Raw genomic sequence first — 10,239 nt, forward strand, 5'->3', positions numbered from 1 at the left:
GTGTGGAGTTTGAATGTTTGAGAATCAAACAGAGGAGGAGGAAGAGAAAGTTATCTTGGCACGAGATAACAGAGAGTATTGATGTGCACTAAGGAAACAAAAGCCTTAGCCATTGATCAATTTCTATTGCAAAAGCTTCAAACAAAATCAAGTTGTTTTCTTGTATGCTTTGCAAATGGTGCAAGTTTTGCTGAGCCTTTGATCTGTATTTATAGAGTCTTTGGGCTCAAATAGCCGTTGTAGGGTGTCCAATGGTGTTATGCCACGTGTCCCGGGCCCCACAAGCTTTTACTTGAAAATCTGGGTGAACATTCTGACCATCAGAATGTTGTTGCGTTCCCAGGATGAACATCAGAATGTTGCTGTGTTCTTCATCAGAATGTTGGAAATTCATGATGTTCTTCATCTGGGTTCATCATGGATGAATGTTGGATGAATTTCTGGGCTTGCCCAGCACGTGATGTGAGATTTGTTTGAGTTTTATCCTCCAAAAAGTAGCTTCTCCATATGCTTCAAAAGTTGCTGGAAAAGTAGGATAAAGTGAACCAAATCTGTCTTGGACTTTGTGCAGGAAAGAGAGGATAGTGGTCTGCAGCTTCAGGCCCATGCTTCTAGGAGATTTGCTTGATTTTGTTCAGAGTACAAGTTATCTCTGATGCAAGATCTCCTTTTGTTACCTTTTTCTTCTTTTTACCAACTACACTGTTCATGGCTGGAAGCATGTGCAGAAGTGAACATTCTGATCATCAGAATGTTTCATTTGTGCTTACTTTAGGATGATTTGTAAGACTACTTTTGATGTAATCAATCCTAATAGTAGAGACACGACTGAAGTGCAGTGAATGCAACATCTAGGATGATATTCTCATTGGAATAATCCTAGTACTTTAATGCTCATAGTCTTGGATGAACATTAAAGATCCTTTTGACATAAATCTTTGTCCATGCCTTTATTGTTGATAGATCCATGCAGATGTACTTTTCTGGACCTTTTATTCATGTCAAGTGTGCTTTGCATGTTCTTCACGTTCTTGATGATTCTGGGTTTGCTTATGAACAACTTTCTGAACTATCATCAGAACGTTCTGATCAACTCTCTGATCAACATTCTGAACAACATTCTGAACTAACTTTCTGAACTCGGAGTTAGTTCATGAATGCAAATGTTCTTTGATTTCTTGTATCTTGGTATGTTTTAACTTTGTTTGTGTCTTGGTTAATCACTCAAGAATGCACAAATACCAAGAACTATCAAAGTCCATTAATCTTTTAATCACCATAGATGTATTTAATGATTTTTTGATCCAAAGTCAAAATCATTGTCTGCATAAGATATGTTCATGTCACATCTGTTCTTGCATGTTCTTGGTGTGGACATTGATTTATGGTTTTGCTCTAATGAACTTTCTGAACAACCTTCTGAACTCCTTCTGGGTTCAAACATATGAACTTTAGAATGTTTCTTCTGGGTTCCTTCCTTTATGATGGTTGTACTCTGTGCTGAACATTCTGATGTTCTTCAACACTTTGAACCTTATGAAGGTTGTTTATTTATTTCCTTCAAGAACTACTTGAAGCATATAAATGAGAGATCATTTGTTTTGACAAACAAGATGATTCTTTCTTTGAAGTCCAAAAGAATATTTCTTTGCCTCTAGTTCATCATTGCATGTAACTGATGACTTTAAATATTCTTGTTTATCCATGAAATAATCCTTTATTATTTCTGGATATATTCAGGGTTAATGTTCATGATTAACTCCATTCATATGAACATTCTGATCCCTGTTCATATGAACATTCTGAACTCTGAACTCTTTATCTTCAGAAGCTTTGGAAGTGTGATACTTTGAGGAGGTTCTGAGAATCTTCCTAACTTGTATGCATATTTCCTTTTATCTTCTTTACCCATGGTGGATCTTCAAATCATAAACTCAATGTGAGTTTTGTCACATAACTTCAAGCACATTCTTGTGCAGCTTGTGATGTATGTTCTTCCAACATGATTCAAGTTCTTCCATCATGATTCTTGAGCTGTGATCTTGTTGTTTCAACTGATGATATACTCATTCTTTCATTGTTGAGTAGATATGATGCACTTATCAATGTGGGTGGCTTCTAGCTTATCCACATATGTGATTCCTGTTCTTTTAACAAAAACTCAAGTGCAACCATCAGTAGATCACCATTCATAAAACTTATTATTTATTCCACTAAGTTTGTTATCATTAAAACATTCATCAAAAAGATTTTTGCTTCAACAATCTCCCCCTTTTTGATGATGACAAACCTTTTGAATAAATATTAAGTTTTATGATGGATATAATAATAAATGTAAGAATGTTCATGGATATGCAATTAAACTCCCCCTAAACACATGCAAGAGTTTAATTCTTATCAACCTAATTAAACTCCCCCTCAACATATGGAAAGGGTTAATTCATAACATTCTTCATTAATTAAATCCATTTTAGATTTTTCTCTCCCATAATACATATGTCTCCCCATCCTAGGTTTTTATCCCATCATATATATCTCTCCCCCTTTTGTCATCTATCAAAAAGTACTAGGGGTGATATGAAGGAAAAGTGACATAATCTTGGAAGGTAAGAATCACAAGACATTGCATGTAATTCACAAGTGCATTCATATATTAAACTCATGGTTTAATTAAAACATAATGCAAGGATCATGATCAATCATTATTTCAATCAGTTGTGTAAACAAGACATGAAAAATGATAACATATGCAACCATTTCAACATATTCAAAATATGAGAAATTTTTCTCAAGATTTAAGAAAATGTTTTTGTCCTTGGTTTCAATGTTTTCGAAAAGATTGATATCTGCAAGTATAGAAAACTCCCCCTAAATTTTAGAGATGAATATCCTATTATATTTCAAATCTTTTGATTTTCTAAGAAAATAATTATTTTCTTTTACTTATTGTCATAGCAGATAAGTTTTTCATTTTGACAAAGTCATGCTCATAATTTAGAAGATGATTATCTAATCTAAATTGAGTTTTAAAGGAGCAAAGATCGATTGATCTTATTCAGCAATTTCTGAAATTGAGAGAAAATGAAGTATTTGTGGAAGCGGTGAAATCAGAGTTTTGAAAAGATCTTTCTCTCTCTACAGTATTCTCATGTTGGAGAATATTGCTGAGTTTTTTCAAAAGCTGAAATGCTTCAAAGTATCATTTGATGCAAGATAGTTTCTTTAAAAGAAAACAATTACAAGCAACAATTTTTGACACAATTTGTGGAAAACATACATTATTACAATCAAGTATATGCAGCAAATTTATGCACAAACACATATTGATATGCCATTGATGTTTACAACTTTTTCTTTGTCTTCAATTTTTGCAATTAAAGTAAGATAATTATTCAACAATGCTTAAAACAAATTTTTATGCTCAAAGCAAATCCAATATAAGTTTAAGAACAAAATATGCAAACCTTAGAGCAATATTTGAAGATTATAACAAGATCATACACAACATCAACATGAAGATCAAGAATATAAAAAATCTTCTAATGCTAATTCCAACATAAGATTCATTTAAAATCATGTTTGAGGAATGATATTTTCATAAACTAAATCATCATATTTATTAGTGCAAATAAATGTGTACCTTATGCGATGATATCCCTCACTTTGAGATTCAATGAAGAGAGCATGTTTCTCTTTCTTTGAAATACTTTCTCATCTGAATGGAGAAGTCCAAGCATCAATAAGCATAACCTTCTGAAGCAGCTTAATCATCAGTAGCTTTCTCTTCTTCTTGGTCTTTGCATCTTTCTGATCTGAGTGTCTTTTAACATATCCAGATGTTTCTGGATCTGGAGACATATGATCAACAGATGGAATGCTTTGTTCATAAAGAATGTTTTCATGAACATTCTGAACTTGAGTTGAAGGAATTGTTCCATCATTTTCCATTTGAGAGTCCTCAAAGTCATTTGTATTGAAGTCTGAGCTGAATTCCTCCATATTCAGATCAAAACCAGCTTCATTTCCAGCTAGCTCATCCTCATCAGATTCCTTTGTGGTAGTGTTTTCACTAAACATGTGTGTGGCCAGAGCTTTTAGCAACATCATGCATATCTGGATTTTTTAATGACACAGGAACATTTCCCATATCAGATTCTAGAACAATTTCTTGTTCATCAAACTGGAGTTCACCCATGATGTTTGTAACATCAACTTCAGATTTTGAAATTTGTTTCAGCAGTAGAAGATTTAAAGAATCTTTCTCCACTAAAAGCTTTCTGCTTGGTTAGCTTTCTGGGTATTTCTCCAGAAGCTTCTTCAACTTCATCAACCTTCTGAAGTTGTTATGCAGGAACTTCATCAACTTTCCCATCTTCAGCAGCTGTGTCAACTTTCTGAAGTGATGTTTCAGTAGCTGTATCAGCTTCCCAAACCTTATTGGTTGCAATCTCAATGTTTGAGGTATTGCATCAACTTGATGACTTCCATTCTCAGCAACATCAACTTCCTTTTGAAGTTGTTCAACATTCTGAGCTTCATTAACTTTCTGAACAGCTACTTTAGCAATGTATGTAACTTCTTGGAAGGTTTCTTCAGGGATGTTTTGATCCATTGTTGGAGGATCCTCATTGTTGTCAAATTCTTTATGTCAAAGATTTGGCAATCCTTCTCATACACTTCACTTTTTCAGAGGCATCTTAAAATGCTTGAATATGAGTGTGAAAGCCAATTCATATAGAATATGAGAAGTCTTCTTGTTCTTCAATCATATGTTGCAAGAACATGTAGTTGAGATTGAAAGACAATATGTTGAGAACATGGTATATGATCAACATTAACGACATACTCAAACACTTTCACTTATTTTAGCAAGTGAATGCAGAGATTGTTTAGACAAGTCTTTTGATCAGACAATCTTCTTCAATCTTGAGTTTGCAAAAATAATTCTCTTATTTGCATCATATGAGTGCAGTTCTTATGACCAGTAAGGTCCTTGATGTTTGATCCAACATTCTCTAACCTTCCAAAGTTATTGAATGTTCTTTGAGTAATAGCTCTTGCTGACCAATTTTCTCAAAGTATAAGATTTATACCTTGCTTGAAAACAGAGGGATGAACTTTGAAGCTTTCAATTTTTTGGATTGAGTAGCTTCAGCATCAGGAGCATTTTCCTGAACATTCTGATCTGCAGACACCTGAACATTCTGATCTTCAATTTCAGATGTTTCTTGAACATTCTGAATTGCAGTCACTTTGAACATTCTGATCATCAGTTTCAGATGTTTCTTGAACAATCTGGACTGTATCCTGAGTATCTTGAAACACATCAGTGTTGAAGTATGAGTTTAGATCTTCTATGTTGAGATCAAAACCAGATGAAAATTTCATGTGTTCATCTTTTTATACTTGCGCATTTCCTTGACTCATTATTTGTGAAGCCAAGATTTCTGCATCTTCCTGAGTGTCTTTATCAACTTTGTTAGAAGCTTGCTCAGTATTTTCTTCAACTTTCTGATCTTGGTCAGAAGAGTTTTCTTAAACATTCTGAGGTGTGTCAACCTTCTGATGTTCTTCTTCAGCAGCATTCACTGGAGTTTCTACATCAATTTCATCTTTCTTCTGAAGATATACATCATCAACCTTCTGAGTATCATCTTCTGAGATTGAAGCAGCCATATGAGCTTCTTGAGGTATCTCATCATCTTCTATTCGATATACAACCTCATCTTGCACATTTTCTTCTTTAACAACTTCATCTTCTTTCTGAAGATATTCTTCATTCTCACCAGCAGCAATCTGAACTGCTTTTCTTGCAAGATCAGCAACTTGTTGAAATAACTCCAGGGATGGAAGAGAAAGAGCTTCATTATCTTCCATAAGATAACCATCTCCTTCTTCCTTCTGTATGCTAGATAGGTTTCTAACCTTCTTCTTTTCTTCCTAGTTCTCTGAACTTTCTGATCTGTATCCTCCTGAACATTCTGATCAGTGTTGTTTTGAACATTCTGATCATCTTGCTGAATGTCTTCTCCCTGAGCATTTTGAAAGATCTCATTGTAGGGATCATTTGTAGTGTCTTCAATGTTGAGATCAAAGTCAGAATGAGCTCCAACATTATCTTGTTCCAACTGAATTCCTTCATCAATTTCCATATGATGATGCTCACTTCCAAGAGTGTTTGATACCAGGATTTCAGCAACTTCCTGTGTATCATTATCAACTTTCTGAGCATGTTGCTCAGTATTTTCTTCAACTCTTATATCTTCAGAGGGTACTTCAACACCTTGACTCAGAGTTGTTTCAACTTTCTGATGACCATCAGTAGTTTCTCCAACTTTATCAACAGATCACGTAGCCATCATAGCTTCAAACTGTTGAGTGCTTGCCTCAACCAGCTCTCTTGCATGTTCAGCAACATGAGCAAAGACTTCAGGAGCTGGAGTAGGTTTGCCTTTCTCAGCTTTGTGAGAGCTTGATCCAATCTCCTTCTTGGCAGACTTGTCAGCTTCCTGTTTCTCTCTTACTTCCTGAACTTTCTGATCAGAAAGTCTCTTCACTGATCCAGTCTTTTGAGGAGTAGGCATGTTGGTGGTTGTGATGTGAAGTTGTCCTAAGGTTTCTGTTGTGAATCTCATGAAGGTGTGTTTACTTTCTTCACCTTCTAGGGATACTTGAGCAACCTTAAAGATGAGAGTCATATGAATCCCATATGGTAACTTAACAACTTTTTGTTTGACAGCCAAACAAGAATCAATCATGTATTGAAGGATTAAGAAGTAGAGGTTGAATTTTGTTTTGGTCATGAGATGATACATAAATCAGTATCAACATCAAAGGTTTCACATCTAGGGAGTAAGGTGTGCCTAATCATGTTATGGAAGATTTTAGGGACATCTTTAAGATTTGTGGAATCATGATCAGGTTTGGTGTATTCTAGGATATGTTGTGGTTCATGTTTAGGTGATGACAAATGATAGCTTCTTAGATGTGTGCTAGTAAATGAAGTTTTGGTTCTTTGACTTGAACTCATTTTAAATTGTTCCATTGTTCTAGAACAACTCAGCATCATCTTGAGAAGTTTCAGAATCTTCATCATTTTGATCTCCACATATTTCTTGAACATAATTTGTCCATGAATCAAGCTCTTCCTAGAAATTTAGAAGACATTCCTGCATCACAAATTGGTAAAGCTTTTGGTACCCGTATTACTTTGGGTCCTTGAGGTTAGTGTTTCTCTTCTTGAGAGATTCTTTCTTATGACCACATTCTGATTTAAGATGATCAGATTTGTTGAAACAAGAAAACTATATTTTACCAATCTCAACCTTTTGAGCTCATTCTAATTTAGGATAGAATGTCTTTTTGAAATGAGGACTTTTCTCAAGTTTCTTTTTAAGAAAAATATATAGGTTCAGATTTTTCAAAATGAAAATTTTTCATTTACCTTCTCACTTTTGTTTGTGATAGGTTATGAATCCTAAACCAGCTTTTTGAAAGGTCTTAACAGACTTTAGAAAGTTGAATATGTCATTTTTCAAAGTTTTACTTTCCTTTTCAAAATAACATCTTGTTTCAAAAATTCAGACTTTTCTAAATCTTACAAAATTTTGATCATTGAGAGTTTTATGTTTCTCAAATATTTAAAAATGATAGTACTACAATTTTTGAATGGTTTTAAAATATATATCATTCAGGATTAGTAGTTTCACATTTTCTTTCTTTATACAAGAAAAGTTATTATTTTAAAAGTTCATACTTTTAAGATAAAATGCATGAGTCAAATGAGATATAATTAAACACTTTATATAAAAGATAAGGATTAGAATTTCTTACCTCTTCACTTCTTGTGTTTGTCTTTACTCATGTGCTGACTTCAAAATCATCTCTGGTTGTCATCTTTGCATCTTCTTCTTCAGAGGGCATTTAGTTTTGAAGTATCCCACATTGTTGCATATGTGACATGCACTTTGATTTGCAGGCTTTGACATCACTTCCTTCTGGATCTTTTCCTCATACACTGTTAAGTGCTCAAACCATAGAACCAGGCTCTGATGCCAATTGAAGTGGATAAAATAGTCACAAGAAAGGGGGGGTTTGAATTGTGACCCTTTAAAAATTATCCTGCAACTTAAAAATTAATTCTCAAGTGGAAACTTGGAATAGTTAAGTTAATAGCAGACTTCAGAACGTTCTGATGTCTGAGTGCAAAAACAGTTTAAAGCAGACTTCAGAATGTTCTGATGTCTGAGTGCAAAAACAGTTTAACAAAGTAAATGTGTTTGTGTGTGTTTGTGTTTGCAGTAGGTAAAGAGTATAGGGAAGAGAAAGAACACACATAAGTTTATAGTGGTTCACCCAATGTGGGTTAGTCCACTCCTCACAATCTTGTGAGAGTTTCCACTATGATGCTTGAGATAACCTCTCAAATCCTGCACCTTACAATCTGTGTTCACCTGAACACTTACAACCCTGTATTCTCTAAGCCTCAGCAGGCTTGCACCTTGTTGCTAAGATAACCTCTTAGACTTTTACAACCTTTGCTCAAACTAACACTTTAGTACCCCTAAAGCTAGATGAGACTTTTTCGTCTTGCTAAGTTACCCACTTAGACTTTTACACCTTTGCTCAAACTAACACTTTAGTACCCCTAAAGCTAGATGAGACTTTGTTACAATTTGTAAGAAGGTTTGAATGTTTGTGAATCAAACAGACAAGAAGAAAGAAGAAGAAGTTATCTTGAAGATAACAGAGAGTATTGATTTGCACTAAGTAATGAAAGCCTTAGTCATTGATCAATTTCAGTTTGCAAAAGCTTCAAACAAAATCAAGTTGTTTTCTTGTATGCTTTGCAATTTGTGTGGAGTTTGAATGTTTGAGAATCAAACAGAGGAGGAGGAAGAGAAAGTTATCTTGGCACGAGATAACAGAGAGTATTGATGTGCACTAAGGAAACAAAAGCCTTAGCCATTGATCAATTTCTATTGCAAAAGCTTCAAACAAAATCAAGTTGTTTTCTTGTATGCTTTGCAAATGGTGCAAGTTTTGCTGAGCCTTTGATCTGTATTTATAGAGTCTTTGGGCTCAAATAGCCGTTGTAGGGTGTCCAATGGTGTTATGCCACGTGTCCCGGGCCCCACAAGCTTTTACTTGAAAATCTGGGTGAACATTCTGACCATCAGAATGTTGTTGCGTTCCCAGGATGAACATCAGAATGTTGCTGTGTTCTTCATCAGAATGTTGGAAATTCATGATGTTCTTCATCTGGGTTCATCATGGATGAATGTTGGATGAATTTCTGGGCTTGCCCAGCACGTGATGTGAGATTTGTTTGAGTTTTATCCTCCAAAAAGTAGCTTCTCCATATGCTTCAAAAGTTGCTGGAAAAGTAGGATAAAGTGAACCAAATCTGTCTTGGACTTTGTGCAGGAAAGAGAGGATAGTGGTCTGCAGCTTCAGGCCCATGCTTCTAGGAGATTTGCTTGATTTTGTTCAGAGTACAAGTTATCTCTGATGCAAGATCTCCTTTTGTTACCTTTTTCTTCTTTTTACCAACTACACTGTTCATGGCTGGAAGCATGTGCAGAAGTGAACATTCTGATCATCAGAATGTTTCATTTGTGCTTACTTTAGGATGATTTGTAAGACTACTTTTGATGTAATCAATCCTAATAGTAGAGACACGACTGAAGTGCAGTGAATGCAACATCTAGGATGATATTCTCATTGGAATAATCCTAGTACTTTAATGCTCATAGTCTTGGATGAACATTAAAGATCCTTTTGACATAAATCTTTGTCCATGCCTTTATTGTTGATAGATCCATGCAGATGTACTTTTCTGGACCTTTTATTCATGTCAAGTGTGCTTTGCATGTTCTTCACGTTCTTGATGATTCTGGGTTTGCTTATGAACAACTTTCTGAACTATCATCAGAACGTTCTGATCAACTCTCTGATCAACATTCTGAACAACATTCTGAACTAACTTTCTGAACTCGGAGTTAGTTCATGAATGCAAATGTTCTTTGATTTCTTGTATCTTGGTATGTTTTAACTTTGTTTGTGTCTTGGTTAATCACTCAAGAATGCACAAATACCAAGAACTATCAAAGTCCATTAATCTTTTAATCACCATAGATGTATTTAATGATTTTTTGATCCAAAGTCAAAATCATTGTCTGCATAAGATATGTTCATGTCAAATCTGTTCTTGCATGTTCTTGGTGTGGACATTGATTT

The sequence above is a fragment of the Medicago sativa genome, chromosome 2, assembly GCF_051527215.1.
Source record: "Medicago sativa cultivar Bolivia chromosome 2, Bolivia_mono, whole genome shotgun sequence".
Lineage (NCBI taxonomy): Eukaryota > Viridiplantae > Streptophyta > Magnoliopsida > Fabales > Fabaceae > Medicago > Medicago sativa.